This window comes from Temnothorax longispinosus, chromosome 4, assembly GCF_030848805.1.
Source record: "Temnothorax longispinosus isolate EJ_2023e chromosome 4, Tlon_JGU_v1, whole genome shotgun sequence".
NCBI lineage: Eukaryota > Metazoa > Arthropoda > Insecta > Hymenoptera > Formicidae > Temnothorax > Temnothorax longispinosus.
In genome coordinates, this window is record NC_092361.1 from 12,924,757 (window position 1) to 12,949,499 (window position 24,743).

Sequence of the window (24,743 nt, forward strand, 5' to 3'; positions counted from 1 at the left end):
TATTTTGGCGAACGTACGCGAGACGGTTGCGTCAACCCCATAAATACGGGGGCTGCTCTCTCGTCGAGATTCGCCCGAGAGAAATCCTGAGATTTAACTGCTCCCTCCCGGATAAGTCTGACGAGCCTGAAATTCATTTCGTGAATCATGCTGGACGATGACTGTGCATTTCAACATTTTTATTGATGATACATTCGTGAAGGAAACAAGATCGCTGCTTAAAGAAACTAACTAAAAGTCTAAAAGTCGCTTGTCAAGTCAACATGGAAAATCCGCTGTAGATATCAAAGTCCACGAGAGAGCGGATATCCTCGTGGTATATTTCATAAATTGACTATACGTTACTGCCGTTGCAAAACGATCAACGGTCGCGGAGCGAGAGCCGGCTGACGATCGGGCGATTCCTTCGAATTTCGACTTATTTTTAAATTTGGCGATCGTCCAGATGCATTTTGCTACCGACGCTCGACGTCGCGATGACTGACGACACGTATCGGGTCCCAGCGCTACCAGAGCGCGAGCCCCCATAAATCGCGGGCTTTTATATTTATCGCTAAGTGCTAGCCCGCGATCTGCAAGCGCGTTAAAAGCATGTTCGCCGATTTTATCAGCGGAAAAATCGCGCCGTTTTTTTATCGGTGAGAGCAACGACAGCGCGTGGACCTATTACGGTTTCCATTAATTCGAGATCGTGGAAAAAAAAAGTTCGCGGGTATGCAAGGCGGGTAAATTACCGTCACGAATCCATGACTGCGTTCTTTCGTAACCGATATTTGGCGTCCTCGTGTGTTTCGTGATCTTTAACGTCAACGCCTGTGTGCGCGATTGTTGCGTAACGAGATAGATACAAACGTATATAGCCTAAGTGTTACATATTGCGTCAACTTGCAAAATAAATTATTGAGGTGCACCTGTTTTATTCATACGCGGAATACGAGAATGGGCCTCTTAACGTTTAACAATTTCGTCTCTCCCTGCTCAACGAAAGTTTTGTAGAGGAAACGGCCGTACGTGTGTCGCGTGATCTCGATATCGTTGTCTCGGTATCCGTTCCGTAATACGCGCGGAGCTTGATTACCGACCAAACTAAAAATAATAGTTTCCCGGAAATCCCGTCGCGCGATGTCATTCGATGCCAAGACAAGTATAAGCACCTTAATAATCACATATACCAGCTTTGTACGAGGCGTATACTGAAATAGTTTGCGGTTACGAGATACGATCCGCGACGCACACGTGTTTTCGACGATGGAATAAGCGCCGCATTTATTGTGTCGCATTATATAAAAGCTCCGTTCATCGATTACTCAATGGAACGCAACAAAAAGGCTACGTGGCCAATCAACCGACGTAGATGTTCTATCTACCGGAACATTCAGTACAATGCCTTTTTTTTATTAACGTATTCATAATGTACAAACGAAGAGAGAAGAATTCTGATTTTTAACGATGTATCGATAAAATGTGCGCTAACATTTTGTTGTATATTTAACAGGAAGATGCATTTCAAGAGACCTGATTTAACCCTAGACAGACTCACTGGGGTAATACGTTACCCCACGCGAAATTCAAATTCGCATCATTTCAGCCAAATTTTTGGTTCTTTGTTTTGTTTTTCAAAATTTTGTTACTGTTTTTTTTTTACTACCGCAAATTGATGACTACTATCGTCTTACCTATTAAACAACAAACAAAATTATCTATTATAAAGTTTTCTAAGAACATTCTGGAAATATTATACACGCGGTGCAAGTTTGGGGTAACGTATTACCCCAGTGAGTCATTCACGTATGAGAAAAATAAGTGAGTCTGTCTAGGGTTAACAGAGAGACTGATATTTGGTTACAAATTTTTCTTTTTTTTTAGAATCGCGTTATTAACATTTAGATAGGGATGTTGGTGTTGAGTGACCGCCACACTATATCATTTAGTTCTAGTAAACATCTAGCGATATTTACCGGTAATTCGAGAAACAAATGCGTCCGTTCTGGCGGAGATCGGACGTTTTATAGCGTCACTTTGCGGATGCGAATGAGTCGTCGAATCGATATATATTTGTTACGAAGTTCTGATTTTGATCGTAAGTCAATATTAGCTTTCGCGATGACGATAGTCGAAGATTGATGGCCCGTGAACATCGCACGCTTTATCGAGGAAAGGCGGAGTTTGACTGTCGGGGAAGACCGATCGTTGTTTCGAGAAATAAGTATACAGATTTCAAAGTAGCCAACTACTAATAAACAGCAGTATCGGATCTTCATAATTCGCCTCGCATTTTCCTAAATTCAAATTGCGCTTTTTGAAAATTCATTTTTATTCTAAATAAATTTTGTAATATTATTCAATATGCGAGTAGATATCTTTTCTTGAATTTTTTGAAAAATTCATTGACCGTTCTTTTAATTCATTAAATTGCATCGTCGATTTTGAACATATATTTGTAAATGCTTTTTTCGCTGCTATTATGCGTTTTCTCACGTTATTCAGAGCGAACAACAGTATAAATTGCGATGTTGAATCACCACCGCAAAAGTGTCCATACTTTTCAAGGACGCCGAGCCGAGAAAGCCATTGGTCAGCCTGTGACGTCAACGTCGCCCACGGTCTCTGGATGTAGATCAAATTCGATATCTAGAAACCAAGAGACGAATAGATAAGTACGTCGCTCTAATGTACTTTGGCATAAAATCACTTCTCATTACCATGTCATTATTGTTAATCCTCCAATTGCCAAACATCTGGCTAAATAGCGTCCGAATACTCCGGATGTCCCGTCCGCTGACGTGTCATTGATTGATGCGCTTCATTAGATTTTTGGCACCTTCGACCACTTCGTCAAGTTCATTCTTCGCTACATCGGTAAAGACTGAAGACGAAGTGTGGCTTCATGCTTTTCTTAATAGTTGCCAGGCCGAACGTTCTCCATAGCGTAACAATGATTAGCATGAGTCATCGACCTACCTTGTCACGGTACGCAGGCAAGTCCTTTATTAAACCCGTTTCCACTTGCGTCCGTGTAACGTGGAACACAAGTAATAACGTAATGTGATTTGACCTCCCTCTAATCTCCGTTTCCAAGTTTTTTACTCAGAACACGACGACGCGGCTTTCAATGGATTTGCTGAATAGCGATAATCTTTATTTTCTCACGATTAAAGAAACTTCTGCGGCGGTCGTTGTAAAAAGCCACAGGATTTATCTGCGCCGTATATTCGCCTAACGTTTCGCGTCCCCCGCGTGTGCTTGTATATCTCCGACTCCGAGACTCTACGCGTCGTCACGTTTCCGCGTATGTATGCGTGTGTATACCGCGATGATTGCCCGCACACACGACACAGGCGAAAAATATACACGCGCGCGTGTGGCTAATCGGCGGTTCCCAAGGAGCACGAAGGTTTCGCTCGGTATTTTCAGCGTTGCCTCCGCGAGCGATCCCACGGCGACTTCCGGTTCCGCGCTGACTTATCCACTTCCCGTTGCTATGACAATTTTCCGCGGCGGGTACCGCGCTGAGAAGCGCTAAAAAAAAGTAATAACGTTGTTATGCGCACGCACAGGTCACGGTTCCGTTCCTCCGTGTGCGAGAGAGGAGCTAGAATTCAACGTTTCAGAAACTTCGCCGTCCACTGTTAATTATGCACATCGCATTAATTATACCGGTGAAATCTTGCATCGTTATGAATTATGAATGAATGCAATCGCGAAATATTCACGATAAAAAAAAATAGGTACAATCGGGTGAAAATATCTTAACGATTGTTTGTTTAAACGCGGGGAACCGCTTATGTTGGATCGGAGGAACACCGAACTCCGTCGAGGAATTTCAGCGCAGAAATGAGACGTTACGATGCTCTTTCCCTTCCACTCCGTTTATATCATGCTCAACATGGCGCAGGTGCTTACCTGGGGAGTCAGAGGATGCAGCCAGGCCTGTCTGTTCGTTCGTCTGACCGTCGTGCAACTCAACCTGAAACCGGAAGTGCCGCTTTCTGCCCTGCTGCCCACGAACAATGAGATCGGGAGAGATTCCTGAGAGGACGTGAGCACGATCGAACCACGAGGTGTTTTATCAACAGCCGGGATCGAAAATATTCATTTCTCCGGCTGAAAACCTACGAATTGAAACGTCACGTCCAGTTGTACAAGCTGCGCTGTATTTAGAACCGCGCGCGTCGCGCTACTCCCTTTCTGTATTGTTTAAAAACATGTCAGAAGAATCGGAAAACCTGAATATTCTTTGCCACACGTTTTCAGATTAATTTTTGCATATTGTTATTATTCAAATTCTTTTCATATTTAAATGATAGAATTTCCGACTCTGCTGATATTTTAAAACTTCTTTCTTCGCTTCATTTGGCAATACATACATCTTCAGGTATATCTGAAATAAGGGAATAATTTTGGCAAAAATAGTTTATATACATATATTGATATTTTTCTATGTGCCGTATAGACGTTGCCGCGATATCGTACAACGTGGCACGTAGACAATCGAGAAAATCTTTTCACGGCCACTACGAAGTCACGTGGTGAGCGTACGTGCAGCAACAGGTGTGACGCAACAGGTAATCAAATGCCGGTATTACGATTTGTTCTTCGTCGAATCGATTGTCTTTCTGCACTTGTCTGCGATTCGAGATTTACATCCCCCTGCGCATTATTTCTCGATGATCGTTTCAACGAAGAATGCGATGAGCTTGGATAGTATTTAGAAAGTCAACACCTGGGTGTTTGTCTCGCGCGCAAACTTATTCAATATTTCTTTCTATAGAAAAATTATGAGGAATGTCGACAAAATATTTGTTAACTTGCTATTGTGAATAATACAGATATAGATAGATGAGATGATAAATATTATCGCGTAAAGAATTTACGTTAAGGCATGCCGGATAGTTTGAAATGAGAATTCCAAGCAAAATTTCATCGGATTTCTTTCTGATTTTGCCGATTCCGCGTATAAGACGCGAGCGGGAGAATATTTCACGGAGTTGTCGACGCTTTTTCCGCGAGAGGTTCCAGCGAGCGATGATGATGAAGAGTTGTGCATTTACCTGCCTTAGCCGCGCGCGACAGGTGGTGTGTGACACGACTTAAGCCGCGTTGCGAATCTGCCTGAGGACCTTGACGTGGCCTTTTTTCCCCCCGGACATTTTCTACTTCTGCCTTCGCAAAGTCCGTTTCCGGTTGGCTCTGTCTCCTCCGTTACGCTCCTCTCCTCTCCTCTCCTTGTCCTGTCGTCGCTGTACGTCGTCATCGTCCGCGCGCCGCGACGAAACGAGCATTTCGCTCGGCAAATGCGCCTCCCCGTGACTCTCATCCGCGACGCTTTGCGGCGTGTTCTTGCACAGGAGGAGGTCGTTGCTCGTTGCCAAGCGGTTGCTTGCCACGTGTATGCACGGCGCCTCCGCGGCTCGCGGGAAGTAAAGAAAATAGGGGCAGGCTGCTGGTATCTCGTAATAGTGGCACAAAATGGAATTTCAAGTAAATAAAATTATTGTAAAATGTACATTATTTTATTAGTAATTTTATTATTTAGACATGCACAAAAGTTGGTAATTAAAATTTCTTAAAGATTACCTTAGAAAAATTAATTAGGGTTAATATTACCGTTTGCAATCAGAAAATAGTTTTGGTTGCTTAAGTTTGCTTAAGTCAGACAACAAGCGTTAGTGATGTACATAGTGATGACGGAAACTAAATTAGAAATAAATTGTGAAAAATTATACAAAGTAAACATAATACTTTCTACGAATTATATTATACATGTCTCTACAAAGAGTCGAAGAGCAAAATAATTCTTGTCTCACGTGTAAAGCTGGCAGGAGAGCCATGGTGGAGCGGGCGATGTTGGCAACGAGCTCGGTCCATGTAAGTTTCTCCAATACATACGTGTTTGATGTTTATAAACTGATAGCCGGCGTCGGTGGACGTTTTAATGCCGCGGATACAAGCGCAGCAGAAAATGATTTCCTAGGCTTATCACGCCGCCGTAAGGCCGGACGCTGTGTATGACACGGGAGCTCCACGGGCCTATTGCTTAAATCCCCCGTGAATTCTTCCAGTGCCATTTACAGAATCCAAGCCGATAGATAAGCCAGCGGAGAGTTGGTATGAGGAATTTCCATTTTTTGGTTGCGCCTCGCTCTGAAACCCTGACAAAGAAACTTGGAAAGGTAATAATCGATAGCGGTGTGGCCTTCGAGGAATGGTATGTCGCAACTCGCAACGTTCTCCAGATGCACATGCACCATCGATAGAAGTCGCTCTACCGAGACTTTATCTTTACCGAGACAGCAATAACAATTTCTAAATATCGAGAGAATGAAGTTTTCAGTCGTCGTGATCCTCGCCGTCACCGTTCCGCCGAAAGGTTCCCTTGTTTTGTCGCTTCGATTGTTTAGGGCCGATATCACAGTCTCCGATTAACGTGATCCTCCGATTAAACTCAATCTGCATCTCTTTCTAACTGTCCCCCTAAAAAGAGACGAAGAGTGAGTTTAACCGGAGGATCACATTAATCGGAGACTGTGATATCGGCCCTTAGACGCGGATGAGTGGTGCCAGCGGTGGCGACGGCCGGCGTACCAGCGATCTTCGGCGCCGGGGCTCCTCTTGACTCGAGCCTGTTTTGTGTCAGGCGAAAAGTGTGGCGACATGATCGTCGCTAGACTCGCGGATATTTACCTCTCCGTAGCGCATATGTGTGTATGTCCTATGTGTGTGCCCGAGTTGTCCGTCTCTTTATGTCACATATGAATATGTGCATATGTTTGTATGTGTTTATACGCATGTCGTGCACGACTTTAGTGGATGATACGTAACAAGAGCGGTTTTTCATCCTACAGCTATTGTCGACTCGACGTCGCACTGAGTGACAAGTCTAGGATAAATCAAAGCGAAAAGATGTTAATGGCGTGATAAAGACCGCGAATGTTGAACGATCGTAACGAAACGATACAAAGGCCATTAATCTCGGTGTACAATTATGACAGCGGAAATAGATTTCGGTATTAATAGACCGATAGCCTAAGTTTACTCCGAGAATTTCGAGTCATAAATCACGGAGAACCGGAACGGGGTCAATACGGATTTGTGTCTCCACGAAAAAGAACACAAAACTCGAAAAAAAAAAATCGAGTCAGAGGGGGTCGGCGAAGGCGGAGGCAAGTGCTAAGCCTGTCGACTGTTTCTTTTCCCCTTCTTGTTCTTCCGTCACGGATCGATGACTCTTCCCGGAAGCCGCGTCTGCTAGATCTCGCGAAGCGCGCCATGATTTGTTCTCCAGGCGTTCTCCACGCTCGTCCTTCAAACTCCAACGTCTCGTCTCGCGAATCCTCTCCCTCTTTCTCTATCTCCGCTCGCTTCTCTCTCGATTTGCTCGCTCCCACCCACGAAATCGTTCCCACACCGATTCTTCAGGTTCGACCGGAGCCATGTTGTCGAGTTTTTCACGTTAGGATGTGCCTCTCCTATCCTCTCCGTCCTCTCGCAGGCTATAATCTAGTCAAGTATCCGTCTATCTGTTCCTGTCTTTCTCCAGCCACTTCTACAATGTATCAGAAATCACACTGTATCCTTCGGTTACAAGTACTCCCTTTCCTGCAAAGCTTCTTTATAAATTCCAAGTCAATTTTTCCGTGGTAAAAAAATTGTGCTAACAAAAAACTGATTTCAAGCGTAATTAAATATCACAAATTACGCATATCGTAACTTTTGATATACATAGTATATCTTGCCGCAAGTGTTTTATGTTTTCTTGTATTATGCTAATTTTTCGCGGTTGTCTCGTGGTAACCAACGTCGAAACGATAACTCTCATTTTTGTCTCATTTAGGATAATCGATTACCGATGACCAAGAAAATACCAAAAAACTAACACCTTAGTTATCTAGCATCGTGAGTTCCCTTTTTTACTTCTAATGAATCTTGTAGTCGAGCGGTTACGGTGCGGCTTGATTTAATTCGTTTCATGCTGATTAAGACAAAATCGATCCACGACCGTCGAAAATGATCGAGATGAAGTTTCACGGAGGAATCGATTTTGCGCATAACGCGGCGAAATAATTTATTTATGGAGCGAGAAAGTATATAACCGAGGGAGTAACGCGCGTACTACATTGAGTTTTCCCGCTCGGTTCTCACGATTCGAATCTTCTCGGTGCACCGTGTATATGCTTGCGATTCTTCGCCGACTATCTGCAAGTCTCTCAGTTCTCAAGCCATTCTTCCGGTCATGCCATCATTCTGGTTCTCACGGTTTATTCGAACATCGAGAAACGCGCGGCACGGAAATAATGGCTGCTCGCAGAAGTCTTTTTAATACACCGCGGTTAAATGCCCCCGTACAACGATTATTACTTCGAAAATAATTTGATCGCATTCCTCCGTTCGGTCAATGTCGATGTGATTTTTGTTGGCTCGTTGGCACGTCTTATCGAGCCTGCATAGTCGTAAAAAAAATGTTAAGTATGTCAGTCGGAGCTATTCGTCGAAGTCATTCGACGAAAGATACGTGTTTTCCGGCGCGTTTCTTTCACAAAACTACAGTTATCAGGAAATAATTTATTTCCAGAATAGGTTTGTGCGCGCATCTCTATTGTGACAAAAAGAGAAATTTTGTAAGTATATTTAAGGAGAAAAATTTTTTACGCATATATTTTTGAACGTCATATAAATTTTATTCTGCTTCATATAATAATTTAATAAGTAACGCGAATTTTTAATAACAAGAAATAAACGTTATTAATATTATTAAATATTAATTATGTTATTAAATTTTTTTCGTAATATAAATAACACAAAAACAAAAAATCTCGTCAAAATTGTAAACACTGTTTTCGCTACAGTCAAGTTACGTTAATTTACAGCAGATGGTCATAGATCTCTTTTTCATGTATGCAAAGCGTTTGTCTGTCGGGCTTGAACCAGACATAAAATTTGTGTGTGCCTCGCAAATTGAGACGCAACACACAGTTACGCTGTCGGTCCCACGACGGGGTCTGTTGATTTGTGTAAATCAAGATACACAATGGTTGCGAAAACACAAACGCGTGTTTCGGGCGTGTTTAAGCCCACATTTCGCGATCTCATAACTCTTCGAACAGGTTTTGTGTGACCTCGACTTCTCTTCTCGTTGGAATGCCCGCTTCTCTTCGTCTTTCCAACCACGATCCGTGCTACGATCCGCCGCGCCGCACCGCGCCGCGCGATCCCAATCGCTCTTCCGTGTTTCGATCGGCGCAGCGATGATGAATCTGTATCGAAGGCACGTGATTAAAGAGAAAATCATCCCGATGTCGACGATCGTGTTCCTGGTTTCTTCATCGCCGAATTACCTCATTAATTTACATTCGCCGATCATCAATACCGATCATCGGCAACGGAATATTAATCGCGTGCAAATACGTTAGCGTAATAATGCAGCTCGTAAGGTAAAATAAGTTACTGAGAGTAAAATCTTTGTGTCATATTAGAAATCGCATTTTTCGCCATCTGCTTTATTTTTACCGGAAAGAAATTTAACTTGCACGTGAAAGAATGGTTTTACGTCTGTGAATTCGTGCGATGCGCGAGTATCGTTGCAACGTCGAGTTGCGGTAAGAAAAAATTCAAGGGGACAAAAAGTTCCTTCTGAGAAAGAATTAGAGACTATAGCATCTCGGTGCCATGACGAAAGGATTTCACAGTGACGCAACGATATCTAGGACGAGAGACTAAATGAACGGAGAAGGAGAGGATAATTAGTGGTGGGTGTGGGGTGAAGCTGTGAAAACAATAAAATATCAAACGGTCTCCCGGGACAAGGGCTCCGACACTCCGCGCGCCCGCTTCGTCTAGCTTCGTGACTTTCGAAATCTTATTAAATCACGACGTATATACGCCGTTACGAACGCGAACAATATTACCGCGAGAGCGAGCCGATAAATTGCGGTACGTGATGCATTTGCATATTTGCAAAAGTGACACACGCGCGACAGGCTAAAGGCCAGAAAACCAGCACTTGTAATTTCGCTCGGTACGCGTTCTCATGCCGCAAGCGGCAGTTATGTAATTTTCTAACGACTCCGGCAGTCGCGTTCTTTCTGTTATACCCGGCCGAGAAAGAGCCTCGCGAGATTATTCGCGTAGAGCCTCTTAAGTCGCTCTCGTACGATAAGTTCTCGATAACCGCAGCGCTGCATTTGATATATTGAAGCCATTTGTAATTCGTATTATTGCACGAAGGAGCTAGAGGAGGCTCGCCTCCTGCGAAACATCGCTGATTCGTCTCGTTATAACGTAAAAAAAGACGTATTTCTGGATTTACGTAATCGCGGGAGAGGGAAAGAGCGTCGAACGCTCGTCATTAACAATCGACCAGACGGCCAGCGTCCGAGCACGATCATACTTCTGCCTGATGATGGCAGAATGCTTCATTCTTATTTCGCGACTTCTCAGTGCCGAGGTCGGAGCCGAGGCGGATAACGGTCACCGGTACCCGAGGACAGTGACCCGATGAAAATCTCGGATACGCAAGAAAGAGAAACCGTTGGGAACGTGCCCCTTCGCGAACACCAAAGAAATAGATTTCACCGGTGATCGTTACGAACGATAATAAAAACATCGAGAGACATTTAAACGGGATACGATCGTTTCTAAGCCTCTAGCGATGCGTACGAAGGTCGAAGACCGCGTTACGATTCCGCCCGATCTGGAAAAATAATCATGCAAAGTTTTATTCTTGGCACATAAGAAATAATTCCGCAAACACGCCGCTTATGAGCATTGAGCGTCTCATTTCAATTCTTTTACTTGAATTTTTCGGCCTTGCAGCCGCGAAGTTACTCTAACTGCCGACCGGTTTCGATCTAAAAGGGATAAAGATGTCGATCAGATTTTAATCAATTCTCCCGTCTTAGTAATATCCGTTGTAGTAATATCGATTACCCACTCCCCGCTCTTACTGAATGAGAATATACCTGATACTGATCAGTATCGCTAACATCCTCTTTCTTACAATCCTCTTCAGACCGGTCGTCCGTTTTCTCTCGCTTCGCGAGAAGGTGCGTCCTGCTACGAGAAGCTCGTCAAAACTTCACTCTTGTCCGGACCGTCGTCGTTCACATCAGACTCCCTCGCAGTTGGCGCGAAGTAAAATGTGCGATCTCAGTGGTGGCCGGTGGCGATAATTAAAGGCGCGATCGATCGCCTCTCCATACGAGATATAGCTCGCGCACTAATATCCGACAGGCACAAACGACACGGCGGAGAAATACGCACGGGAGAGAAAAGAAATGGTAAAAGATGATGAACGAGGAGGAAGACGAATCGAAGATGAAGAAGAAGAGTTTTGTACGCGAGGAAAGGAGGCAGAAATGCGAGAGGGAAGGCTTTTGCGTAAAGTCGAGTGCGAGTGCGCGGATGCCGAGAGGACTCCGAACCGGTTGCTCGAAGTGACGTGAGTGAACTGAGGCTACAGGCTGGCAGGTAACGCCAGGTAAACCCCGGCCGACTGGTGGCACACACGCGGGAAGAAGAGGAAGGTGGCCGGCTGGGTGGCTACACCGGCAAAGCCAGTCAGCCAGCCGTAGAGACAGTCAGCTCGGTCAGTCGACCTGGGGAGTCAGCCTGCGGCCCCAGGGGCCGCAGGAAAGACGCGCTGTTGGGACGGAGAGGGACCGTGGGACGTAGGACGACGGCGGCGGCAGCGGCGGGGAAAAGATGAGAGGAAACAGAGGGGCAGAGGGGTACGGGGACCACGCGGGGCCCGGAGGGAACGTTGCCTTGTGGTGGGACAGGGAGGAAAGGTGGGAGCGGCAAGGAGAGATCTGGTGCGCTGCGTGTGACTCAGCTCGGAATGAGCGAATGGGCCGACAGCACACACAGCAAAGACTTTCCGCCGCGAAAGCTACGTTGTGTATACGGGATACACACGTACAGAGTGATCCAGAAGAGATGGTACCCTGTGGTCGTCGTCGCTTTTTCCGGTATCGTCACCATAACGGCGATCGGCGAGTCCCCGGCGTCCACGCGCGCAATTAATGATGTAATCATTAGCGATTTCGGCTTGCGCAATTGGAGAGGAGAGTACGTTGACTCTCGATTGAGCTATAATGGCTGCGCGTGTAACAACAACGCGAGAGAAGTATTGTCTCGATGACTTTCCTCGATGATTTTCCTCGAACAGGACGCACGCCGTTTACCGATGTAAATTCATCTATAGATAGGAGGGTTCTTCAAACGTGTTTAGGAAAAAAAAATAGGGACGATTCCAAAGGCATTTAATGAGGATTTAATACCGTTCACGGTTATATTAATATTACGGATAATCTTTTCGCTGATGATTTTATACGCGCGTCGAATCGTAATACGTGGTTTACACGCTGATTATACGTGCGCCATGGGAATAAGTTTTCACGGTTTATTTAATAACGTTCACGCTGCGCAACGTTTATGCTTGCACGGGCAATAAAATCCGCCGACCGCGCGATTGCGGCCGGACGAGCTTATTTTTTCCTACGAATCAGGACTCGCGGGGAAATGAACAATAGTCGTTGGCCGATACGCCGCACTGAGAGCGGAACATCCTCTTTATCGCGCACCACTACCTCCGCGATCTTTTAGAAGCGCATACAAACATATAAGAAAAATGCCCGTCGATACTTTCGTCGAGGCGGAACGAATCTCGAATTCTCGGTCAAAGTGCTCGGTCAGACGTAATTGGGCAAAAATCGCTCGGCCCCCAGGTCAACGAAATTGGCCACCCGGTATATTGGATACTAACTATACCTGGATCCAGCAGAGCGTGACTTTTCACGTGTAGTTGCGCTGGAGTGGGTCCCCGTGACCGTATCCTAGTGTAGAGCAAGATAGACTTTGATAGAATTTACACGGCGGCTTCTGCGGAGCCAAGAACCTCTAGGAATCATGCGAGAACCATAATGAACGCGAATTACGACGGGCAATCCTTCATTTTTTTTTCTTCTTCCCTGTCCATCTAAACACAACCATCTTGCCGTGTCTATTCGGCGAAGGGTAAAGTGCTTTGACATTTACGTATCATTCCACGGACACATTATTTTATTCAAAAAGATCATCATTAAGCGTCGCTAATGTGACATTATACTGTTTTCTCTATTCTTCGGCCGAACAAAGTCGCGACGCGACGAACACGTAGCCGGTTCCATTCGTGAATTTGAAGCTAAAATACAGACAATAATTATCTTGGGAATTTCCACGTGTGTGGTTTATATTCCAATGTTTCAGGGTATAAACGCTACATGTAGCGGCATAAATACCTGTAATCGCGGATCTTTCCACTATAAAAAATGTTAAACACACAGAAGAGCAAAATTCTTCTTTAATTTAGAAAGAACCTCGCCCAAAATGGGCCATTGGCGCACAACATTGAATCATATGCCATTTTGTAGCGTAGGTATTGTTGTGTACATTATTAGAAAAATAAGTTAAAGGACAGTAGGTGGAAGAAGTTATGACCGGTTCAATTACCAGTTTTAATATCTATTCATTATATTATCACCTTCACCGTCAGAACTGTCTGAAAATGATATAAAAATATCTTCAATATGCTCCGATGGTAGCTTTTGATTCTTGCGTTTGAGTGTTTTTTTTCTTTCAGTCGAAAAATGCAAACCAGCCGCAGGTCTGACTTAGTCGTACAAACCAATAATTTGTTCGTTACCGTCGTCACCACGGGAAAATGCCTTGAGCGCAAGAAAGTCTGGACGATACTATAAAATATATTATTTTATATAAAAATTAGTGATATATTATAATATATTTAAGTTAAATAGTGTAAAGCTTTTAGTGCCGATTGGCTAATATTACATATGGTAAGATATGCAAAATTCACATCCTAGAAAGTATCTTTCTTCACGTTTTTAAGACTTGAGACTGTGTTATTATTATTTCTGTCAACCTCCTCTACAAATGCATATATGTAGAAGTCAAGTGTGTGTGTTCTGATGGCCCAAAACCTCTTAATAAAATGGGCGGAGTATATGTTATATAAAAGTATTAATCTTTTGTACTATGTTAAAGTGTGAATAATTCGACCCATCTCCAAACATTCGAAATAGTATATAATTATAATTGGTTAAAGTTATATATGTAAGGTCAGATAAATCTGCTCGTCAGATGAAATCACATACCTTGCGAATATATGATATATCTAGCGTATAAAGTATTTGCATGGGTGCATTTGTTTACGCAGGGGTGCGTTCAGAGGAACATCACCCGAGTGCTGAAAATCCTACAGCATATGTTACGTGCATTATAGATTTTCAGCACTCGGGTGATGTTTCTAAACGCAGCCCTGCGTAAATAAATGCACCCTTTAATTAGTAAAAAGTACTATAGACCGAGACAAAGGAAAAACGAACTTGTCTTTATTGATTGATAATTGGATGCAAACGAGATACAATTTAGAGACGCGGGCGAGGGCGATTGTCCACTCGGAATTATTAGCTTCGGTTTGTATAACTCTGTCCGCTTTTCCGCCAATACGGTGAAATTCTCTTCCGAAAATTTATATGGATGGATTGATTATATTAATCATTGATTATCACCTAGGAGTCATTGTTTCGTCGCAAAACATCTATGATAAATAATATTCAATGATATAAATTTGATCGATCGGCTGAGGAAGTTAGCATCAAAAGAAGCGTCTTCTGTCATGTTTTAAATATTTGCTTACAGTATCTTAAATAAATTTCAATATTCTACATTTTTTATCTTTACACGAAATTTGAGACTCCAGACGAAATACTTTTTTGACTTGCATCGGAAAATTCTAAGGTATCATAGAAACATCGTTTCTTCCGATATAATTTATATCAAACGCATCAAAATAGACACATACGCTGCTTCTAATTTTGCGAAATATTTGATAATATATTCTCGTTGTATTCGAACAATGTATTCGCGTCAACCGTCTCCTTCTTTCTCATTTCCTCCGTGAGCATTCCCTCGTCTAGCGCCTATCGGTGCACCATGGTTCTTCTTCTGAATTACCATGACCATCGCACGGCGCAACTAGTCTATGTGCAAGAGGAGAAATGCAGCTGATGCGCACGACTGAGTCCTAAGGTCAGCGACTCGTCGGTAGAGTTAGTGGAGCGCTTAGGCTCGCTTCAGGGATTTTATGAATTGGTATATGGTGGAGCGTTGGAGAGAAAGGTGGGACGAGAGGGGACAAATAGCGAAGCAGTGAGAGAGAGAGAGAGAGAGAGAGAGAGAGAGAGAGAGAGAGAGAGAGAGAGAGAGAGAGAGAGAAAGAGAGAGAAATTAAAAAAACGTCTCTTTCTCTGACTGAGCGAAAAGAAGATTCTAAATAAGGATATCAAGCACATCTCTTTGCTCAACGCCGCGATTCTTAGAGATTCGCTAAAATTCCTTACCTTCTATCTTGACTAAAATTTCACTTACAAGCTTTGTTTTTAATCTATTTTACTTATACTTATATCATTCGCTGAGAATACGTGGAAATCGGAAACTGTCTAAATCCGGAGAGTTCAATGCTGGTAATAAAACTGAAAAAAAAGTATTCATAACTTGTGCTACGTTTTCTTTATAATTGTTACGTTGTCGCGAGATAAATATATAGATTCCCATCGATCTATTTGTTCATTAAAATCGATCGCTTTCATTTGCTATAAGATCAAAATCAATATCAACAAAGCGACAAAGCGATCAATCGAACCAAGAAGTCTGTAACGCGATGGTAAAGAGAAATTGCTAATATTTGCGTATCGCCGTTCCGCGGTTGGTTTCTGCGTTCCTCCCACTCTACGGAATCGCGGTGACCGATCCACGTGGTCGACTTCTTCATTACCCGTCTTCCTGGTCCCACCGTTCGTTCTCTTCCTCTCGTCATCGGTAGCCGCTCGACAATCATTCGTAATTGTCCCCGCCGCGCCGCGCCGCCGCGCGCGTTCCGTTCTCCCTTCCTTCCTTCGCGCGCGGCGGCCTCCCGCTTCGCTTCACGGTGTCCCGCTCGCGAGCCGCGGGACTACGCAGGTGCATTAACCGGACATTCAGCACCGTAACGCCGGCCCCGTGGACGAGAAAGAGGGAGCATCTAACCACTAGAGTCTGCCGTTGCTGAGAACAGATGGTTGGGACGCGAATTCCTCTGGCGCCCCGTTCTAAACCGCGGCGCTTAAATCTAGACGCGCGAGCATGCATCGTGGTGTTGAGTAGTGCGGTCGGCCGTCCCTTCGTGGAGGAATGCTACCCTCCACTACTCTTCTACGGATTGATTTTCGTTGAGGGGCCAAACGAAATGCGAGAGTCGAACAGCCATACGGAAAGAATTTATAGAGCATACTAAAAAATTCACATAAATGCAGTTAATCTCAACATAGATCATAACATAGATCATAACATAAAGCTCAAGAGGTTCTAACTAATTGTAAGTGTGGTTTCCCATTTTATCGGAGCATTCTACATTCCAATATCTATGCATCGCCCTTTGTATTTTCTTAGTGATTTATTAGTATTTCGAGACTTAGCAATTTTCTGAGCTCATAAAAATCCAGCTAGGCACGTAGCTCTCCTAGCGCTGGTACCATTCGGTATAAACGTACGTTGTTCCCGTTGGTTCGTATTCGTTATTGCTTTAGGGACTTTACGGATCATTATCGCGTTTGCCACGTTTCCATGAGAACAATCCAACAATACCGCCCACGCAAATCCTATACGAATCGTTGGTGAGCAATGCACGTGTGCCACATTCAAACGAACGTTCCTTTCTAAGGTACCTTCGACGAAACCGCCGCAATCGTAAGTCTACTTTTGACCATGACCTAAGATCATCGTCGTTAGCGGCAAGCGTTAAAGTCCCTACCATGCATTCGTTTTCTCTTAATACCATAAGGCGCTCCAAGCGTATCGCCCACGCGCAGCCTCCGAGACCGAAGAGAGTGGACCGTCCGCTTGGTAGGTACTCGGATTTCGCCTGCCTAACGACCTCTCCCATAACGCGTTATCTTGAATGAAACGCAGTTTCAGAGCCGCGCAATCGTCCGCTTTCGAGTACACCAGCCAAGGCTATTGCATGCCGACATTCCGTGTCACATATAATGTCGTTAACCGGAAGAGTAACATATAAGTCGGTATTACAAAGTGTCTTTTATTCCGAGAAAAACAATAGATCCGTAAAATAAATAAAAATTTTGGTCGCTTTATCACAATTGAGAGTTCTTGTTGATATTCTGTCATTTAACTGTTACGATTTCGTGCTACGTTCGTTTGACTCGTAGATCATGATAAGTAGCAATCAGAGTCGGACAGGAGCGTTCAATCGCTGTCTAATTTTGTTGAATATGCAGTGAACATTCGGCGTATAAATACGGAACTTAGCTGTATCGACGACGAAGCGGCTTTGGCGGTGCGCCAAAGCAGGAAGCGTAGTGCACGAGGCGCGGTAAGTTACCGCCAAGTTCCGACAGGTGCGAGCCGTAATCGGCGGCGGGACTTGACTGACTGATCCGACCATATGCTTCTTAACGACGACGACGACGACGCGATTTTTGGCGACGTTATAAATAAAATTTCGACAGAACGGAACTCGGAGTCTCGACGGTGGAGACTGGGACGGCGGCGTCTCGGAATATACTCGCGGTAGACGCTTTTCACGATAAACTGGTTTTCGTAGAGAGGAGAGGAGAGGAGAGGAGAGGAGAAGCACGACGAAAGCTCCGTGTTCTTGAAGCGATGTTGTATTTATGAAGGTCGAATAACGCGCACAAGAGAGATGTTCAATGTCATGATTATACGATTCCTTATCGAATGTAGAAGTTGAAGAGATTAATGTATCTCAACGATAATAATAATTGCCTAATTTTCGTTATTTTATCACATTTCAGTATTATTTCAATATAAGAGAGATAGATTTAGTTAGAATAATAACAAATTTAATTTTTTTCTAATTTTATTATATATATGTAATAAAATACTGTATAATAATTTTTACATATTAGATATCTATTAATTATGATATTAATCAATCAAACATTAAGAATGTTTTCATAAAAATATATATGTGACATAAATGTCTTCGCGACAGATTTCTCTAATGTGATAGATGCTTTGAAAAAAGTTTTTACGTTACCTGGATCACTTTTATGACAAGTACCGTTATAGCAAACCCAGCTTTTATCCGCCTGCTTTTATCCATGTCCCGCACTGTGTTAGCTAGTAGGGCCACCATGTGGGTACTGATCAAGGTACTGATAGTGTCCGCCGAAGGTGGCAGAAAACGTTAATTTTTCCCCTTTAGGGATAGTGTGACGCGTCGCTGAGATATCGGCTGCAAAATAATTTCGATCTTCTTGTGGGTGCCACCGACGACGTAGCACAATGATTTTTTATTTTAAAAAGTGGAAACCTAGTAGTACTGTGTTTTTTTTTTCAAGGTAAAGCGACACTAGTCACTACATTATACGGCCAGTAAAGCATTAAGATCTATCGCCGTACGACTGAAATAACGTGCGAGAAGGAAGGAAAGCGGAGATACTTGTCTCCGCGAGTTTACGTTACCTCACTCGTTATCCCTGACAGATATTAAGTACACGAAAAACTGGTTCCCCTGAGTCTCGCGAGAAGCGTATGACCGCTATCTCGTATCTAACATCACACGGCGTATATACCGAAAACGCCCCAGAACTCGTAACGTTACGACGTTACGTCGTAAAATCGCGACCTCGAATCCGAGCCCTTTTAACCACATCGCCTTTCATCCGTGGTAAATAAAAATTCTCGAGACCGTGCCATCAAATTGTATACGGCGCGATGATAAATGTCCTAGATCCTAAACGCATTATTGTGAAACTTTGGCGATAATATCGTTATCTCGCGCGTGTTGTCGTTTCTTGACGACCGCGAGAGAAATTGACGATGAAACCTGCGTTTCGTCATGCCCGGAAAGTGCGACACTGCAAAGATATAGCAGTGTCGTATTGGTGGGCTTGAAGTGATTTTATTTTAAGCGACGCGAAAATATCTCTTCTGCTTAACGGAACAAACAAATGAGAGCGACGCTTCTTCTCCGTGCTCTCTTCGCGGAATATTTTTCTTCGTACGAGCACCTATATGTGACGGTTACCACCGCGGCTCACCCCTGTGAAAGTAACATTTCCGCCGCATTACGGATTCCTCTTTGTCGACTCTACGGGCAGACGGAAGTCGGCTATCGTGTGCTGGTTCCTGGCCCTGACCCTACGCGCGCGTGTACTCTGCCCCCCCTTCTCTCCAACACGCGATAAACATACCGTACAACCACCACGAAGCTATCGCGGCTTCGGTGACCGGCCCTTTGCGAAACTGATTACATGAAAATTCCGTAGTAATATTAATATAATTAATATAACGAATATTATTAATACATCTTATATGAACTTGAGACGATTCAACCATCAAAGGATTCGGATTCTGAAAATAACAAGTTCTTTTTTCCCTGAATTTATATGTAGAGTAAGAATTTATTATTTTTAATGGCAAAATGGCAACATAAGAATGGCAATAAGATGTGTTTACTTGATTATATATTTTTATTCTATAGGTATGTGATTTATTAATATCTGTGATCGAGATAATTATGAGGAATTATACACACAGTATATTTTGACGTCAACGTTTTGTGCGATCGTCACTCGATAGTCGATGGTATAACTAACTCAGCAAGAACCTTTGTGTAACAGGTGTTGGATGATGGCGCGCTGCTCGGCTCGCTTCAACAGTTACGGCTTACAGTGCCGGTGGCTTGCTGGCAACAAACTGTTTCGCAGGTGAAGCCTGCAGCTGCGGATTGAGGTGGGGAGGAGGGTAAGCGGGAGAAATCGTTTTATTTTGACACGGAGTCATCCGCATCAGAATGCCTGCGGGAATTATATATTTTATAAAAATCTCTTGAACAAAAATTTTTGCGAAATAATAGGAATCACGCACAATTTTATGCATAATAAACAGTAAAAAAATGGGACAAGGTCCGCAATTAATGTAATGTTAATTATGTAGACATACAATATTAATTGATTATTCCCGATATCTTAGACGCGTAAAATCCGGTCTTGAAGGTGTATTTCAATTAACGCTCTTTTTCCCTCGTTTTTAACATCGTCGCCTTTTTCTCTTTTCGCGCTTTAAATAGCCACGGTACCGCCTCTTACAAATAATGACGCCCTAGGCCGCGGCATATCTTAATCTTGTCTGTAAACCGGCTTCTCCATGTTCTCTCTCTCTCTCTCTCTCTCTCTCTCTCTTTCGGGCCCTTCGATTGATGATCCTAGAGATAGCACGCTGATAATACAACTGCGTCGAAGTAATCTAAAGCCAGTTCGACTGGCCTCTCATAGCTGCTTTTTCTCCTGACGGCGGGGGTCAAAGAAAAACTTTATATCACGATATCGTTCTTAGATTTCAGTGACCGATAGCGCTATTGCGTAGCAATAATTTTCGAAGCAATCGGCACCGTAGGTGTCGTGCCAGTGCGAGCATGCAATTCGCGCGCGAGGGAGATTTTAATGCTCGGATAGTTTCGATTTCACCGCGATCGAACTCTACCTGCCTGCGTCGGGATCTTTGTCTTCGTGTACTAGGGACTAGGGATATATCAGCGCGTCGTAGGAATATCTGCACGTCTCAATAACGATGTTTTACATTTTGTTCTAGAACATATAAGCCATCTCTTCGGCGTGTAATTCGTGCGGCCATGCGCGCACAATGATTGCGCTCTCTATTATTTTCTTCCAGCTCAGAGCGTCAGTGTTTTTTTCTGACATGCATCAGCGTTTATTCTAGGAGTGCAATATCCTATAATTACAAGTGTAACATTGTAAGACAATTTATACGAAGAAAGATTCATTCGGTCGACGTATAGTCGGCGTGCGAGCGCGCCGAACAAGACGCGGTTTGTGCGCAGTCTCGCTTAGTACCATGTCGGTTTATTAACCGGCAACGGCGAATTTAAGTCGTGGAAAAAAAACAGCGTGCACACGCTAATAGGAGTCCGCGGAACCTGAGTATTTTCTAATTCAGTGCGCGGAACCGCGAGCCATCGCGGCGAATCATCACGCGAGAGAGAAAGAGAGACGCGCGTAGCGGTTTCCGCTATGCGTGTATCTCGCGGTAAGAGGTGCGCGATGCGATGCGATGCGATGCGCGATTACCTGTGACGATCGACGAGAAGATCCGCGCGGCGAAAAACGCGCGTTGCAACCGCGCATGTAGCAGCCTGTAGCCTGTAGCATAGAAAACGCGCGACCGTCATTTGGACGCGCCGATAATCGGCGCCCGCTGTCTCCGTCGCGCATAACGACAACGATCGACGCCGCGCGCGCGTCTGATTATCCTCCGCACGTGAATCGTGCATGTATCCCCTATCCTATACGTGCTCGTTCGTTTGCGGCCGCGCGCGTCTCGTAGCGCGGGCAACGAAGCGCGCACGCGATTTTTCCACGCGTCCGCGGCTCTATTCGTCGGCAAAAAGGTCAGCGCACCGCGGCGCGGCGCGGTACGGCGCGGCGGGTTGTTCGCCGACGTTAGAGCATACATCGCGTGTGATGTGCGCACGACAGGTAAGTGGTACCCGCGCACCGCGCTGCGTCGTGCCGCGCCGTGCCGAGTCACGAGCAACGGACGAACGGTCGGAGAGCCGTGCCGCGCGCGTGAAACGCGCACAGAAGTGGAAACGCCGTGCCGCGCGGCGTGGCGCGGCGCGGCGGCTTGGCAAGGGAGCCTGTCTGCCTAGTGCCTGCCGACGACCGAGTTCGCCGCCGCGCCGCGCCGGAGACACGGCTGGCCGCCTGCGGCTTCGCTCTGCCGCTTTTCGCGTCTCTCCTTTTCTCCGCGAGAGAGGTGCTTGTCCCTCATTTCTCCCCCTTTACCTCGAAGCCGCGCGGCGCGGCGCGGTGCGGCGCGGCGTCGCTCCGCTGGAAGACTTTGCAACCCTTCTTGCCTGCCCCGCCGCCACGCCGCGCCGCGCCGAGGTGGTAGCGCGTTCTCGCCGCAGGTGCATGTCTATGGGGTGTCCGCGAAGTACGAGAGAAAAAACAAATATCCGTCTTTAACTCTTTAACATTTAAAATCTGGCGTTGCGGGTTAATTATTACTGGTTATATTTTAAGGTTTTACTGTTAAATGTAACAAATGAGAGTTATACGTGCGAATAAATTAGAAGGTAGATGTGGCGGCGAGTCAGAAGTTAGCGCGCCGTTTATAATATTACGAACCGATAAATCATCTGTCGCAATCCGCAACAGATGGCTGCATATAATTTTGTACTGACAGATCGGGTAAGGCCGCCAATCTCTCGCCTCACGATGGCTGGAGGTCGAACTAATTAAGCAGTAACTCGAGGGCGATGATTCGTAAGCTTCACTTATACCAGCTTAATTACGAGATATATGATGATCCGTTACTCGCGGTCGTAGATCGACTCGGATAGGACTTTTGTGTGCAAGTGTCTCGGGTCCGTTATACGCGTTACATCGCTCATTGAGCGGCTGGTAAAAATACGATATTTCTAAAGAATATAATAGCTCGCGCGCTGTTCAGCGCGTCTGAAAATCTCAATGCGGCTTTGATCAACGTGTTTAAAGTGCGTATACATAAAACCATGCGACATAAGAAGCAAAGAGATTACAAACATGTTAGAAATGGTAAAATTCACGAGTGTGAAATTGGTTTTATTAATTAAATTCTCTAAAGATGTAATTAATTTAACTTTACAAGCTAATTCCGTAAGCTTCGATTATTAAATACATTTGCGTAAAAAGGATAAGTCTCGCCTGCGGCTGCGAACCAACCAAAAATATCGAGGAGTGACGCGTGTGGTTCCTTTTATAACAAACCTGAATCATACTACCGTTTCAGCGATGAGTCGCAAATTTCGCGCATCACCCGGTAGAGGTTCAAGCCGAGTGCTCTTGAGATTTGCCTCGACGAGAGCATCGCGCGCGGCGGCACGAACGAGAACGAGCGAGGCTCACTCTTGCAGAGTGCCGCTGTTAGCGCATCGCACTATGACTAATTACGAGCTCGCCTCACCGATATAACTCGCTATACCCTGTAAACGCCAGTACCGCGAGTCATTGTTCCTTTCCACGTCTTTACGCGAACCCTTCCCCTCTCCTTCTTCTTGTCCTTCTCTCTTTCACTCGCTTCGCCCTCGTCTTTCCCTCATCCTTCCACTTCTTTTGCTTCACGCGCAGCTACCCGGAGGAATCGAAGCGACGCGCGCGATAGCTCGTGCCTCGAGCACGGTCCTGTCACGGCATGCTTCTTTTCAGGGGCGGATTTGGGAAAATAGTCACGAATTCTTCTATTTCTCGCTCTATCTTACACTAAACAATAGTTACTACGATGATTTTTTTCGCTACCATTCTAAATAAATTTGTATTGGAGGAAGATAATGAGAACATACGTTAGAGCGAAGCGAATTGAACTAAACGTCACGTTATTTTTTATTATTTTAATAAAACTATTAATTAGTAATGTAACATTAAAGATTGTACATAATTATCATACATTGTTATTTATGAAAAATGTGCGACTATTATTTTTTTAATAGAAGATACTTTTTATGTAGAAAAAATAACAACATCAGACATTTATGTCTAGATATGTAGTAAAGTCTGTTTTATTTTGTTCATAAAAAACATTCTATCGTGTATAACCAGTTTTACAGTGGCATAAACTCGTTTAACGATATCGTAAGCGATCGACAATGTTATCTCTAGCTAAACCTGTCAAAATGAATGCGCACGTTGAATCGCGAGTATTACTCCGAAGATTTTATGTCTAATCGTAACGCGCAAATGGAATTCCATTCAACACTTTTAAAAATGTGTGCGACAATCGTAAATGCGGCCAAGCGGGCCGTTTATACATTTTTAAGCTATCCGTACCTGATATATCCTCGGCGTTAGTAGCTTCTCGCCTTCGTGATTTAAGAGGAAATAATTCACCGTTTCCGGCAACACGACTCAGGAAACCGTGTCGTTCAAAAGAAAGGCTGTTTCGACCGCACGCGCAATGTGGCGTTGGGCCTCGCGTTGGCCGCTGATAATGCATCGATGATCATGTCGCAGTTAGAGGATTAACCACTGCGGCAAGTCACGGATCACATCATACATCATAGAAGAGCACAAACGACGACAAACGAGTAACTCACGACGGTTCCGGATAAGCAATGCGGCCCGAAGAATCGAAAACGTTCGCGAAGGAGTTAAAAATGATCATCGTAAATCAAACTAAAAGAAAAAGAACGCTATTTTGTAACAGTCAATACAACGCACATTTACACCAATAATAAAAAAAAACAATATGGACAAACATTGAGTTTTATATTATGCGAATGCGCGATTGAAAGTGATGATACAAATATACCGAGCAAGTATTAATCATTTCTGAGACATGCAAGCGTATATGAGTTTACTCTGCGCGTTAGACTTTACAAACTTCTTTCACAATCTATCTTTTCTAAACCTTTTCGGATTTTCAGCTGTGATTATGGCAACATAATTTTGACAGTCAAATTAGTAATTGTTTGTTTGGGAACTTTAGTTTGACAATGAATATGACAAATATTTTCACGGCGATTGACGGTTGCTGTTTTGTCTCCGGAATTTACAAAGCGCGTTAGCGCCATTACAAAAGAATGAGCAGTTGACTTTTAATATATTTAAAAAATATTATAACGGATTATGTAAATATATAATGCTAATTGCAGAATTAATCTTTGC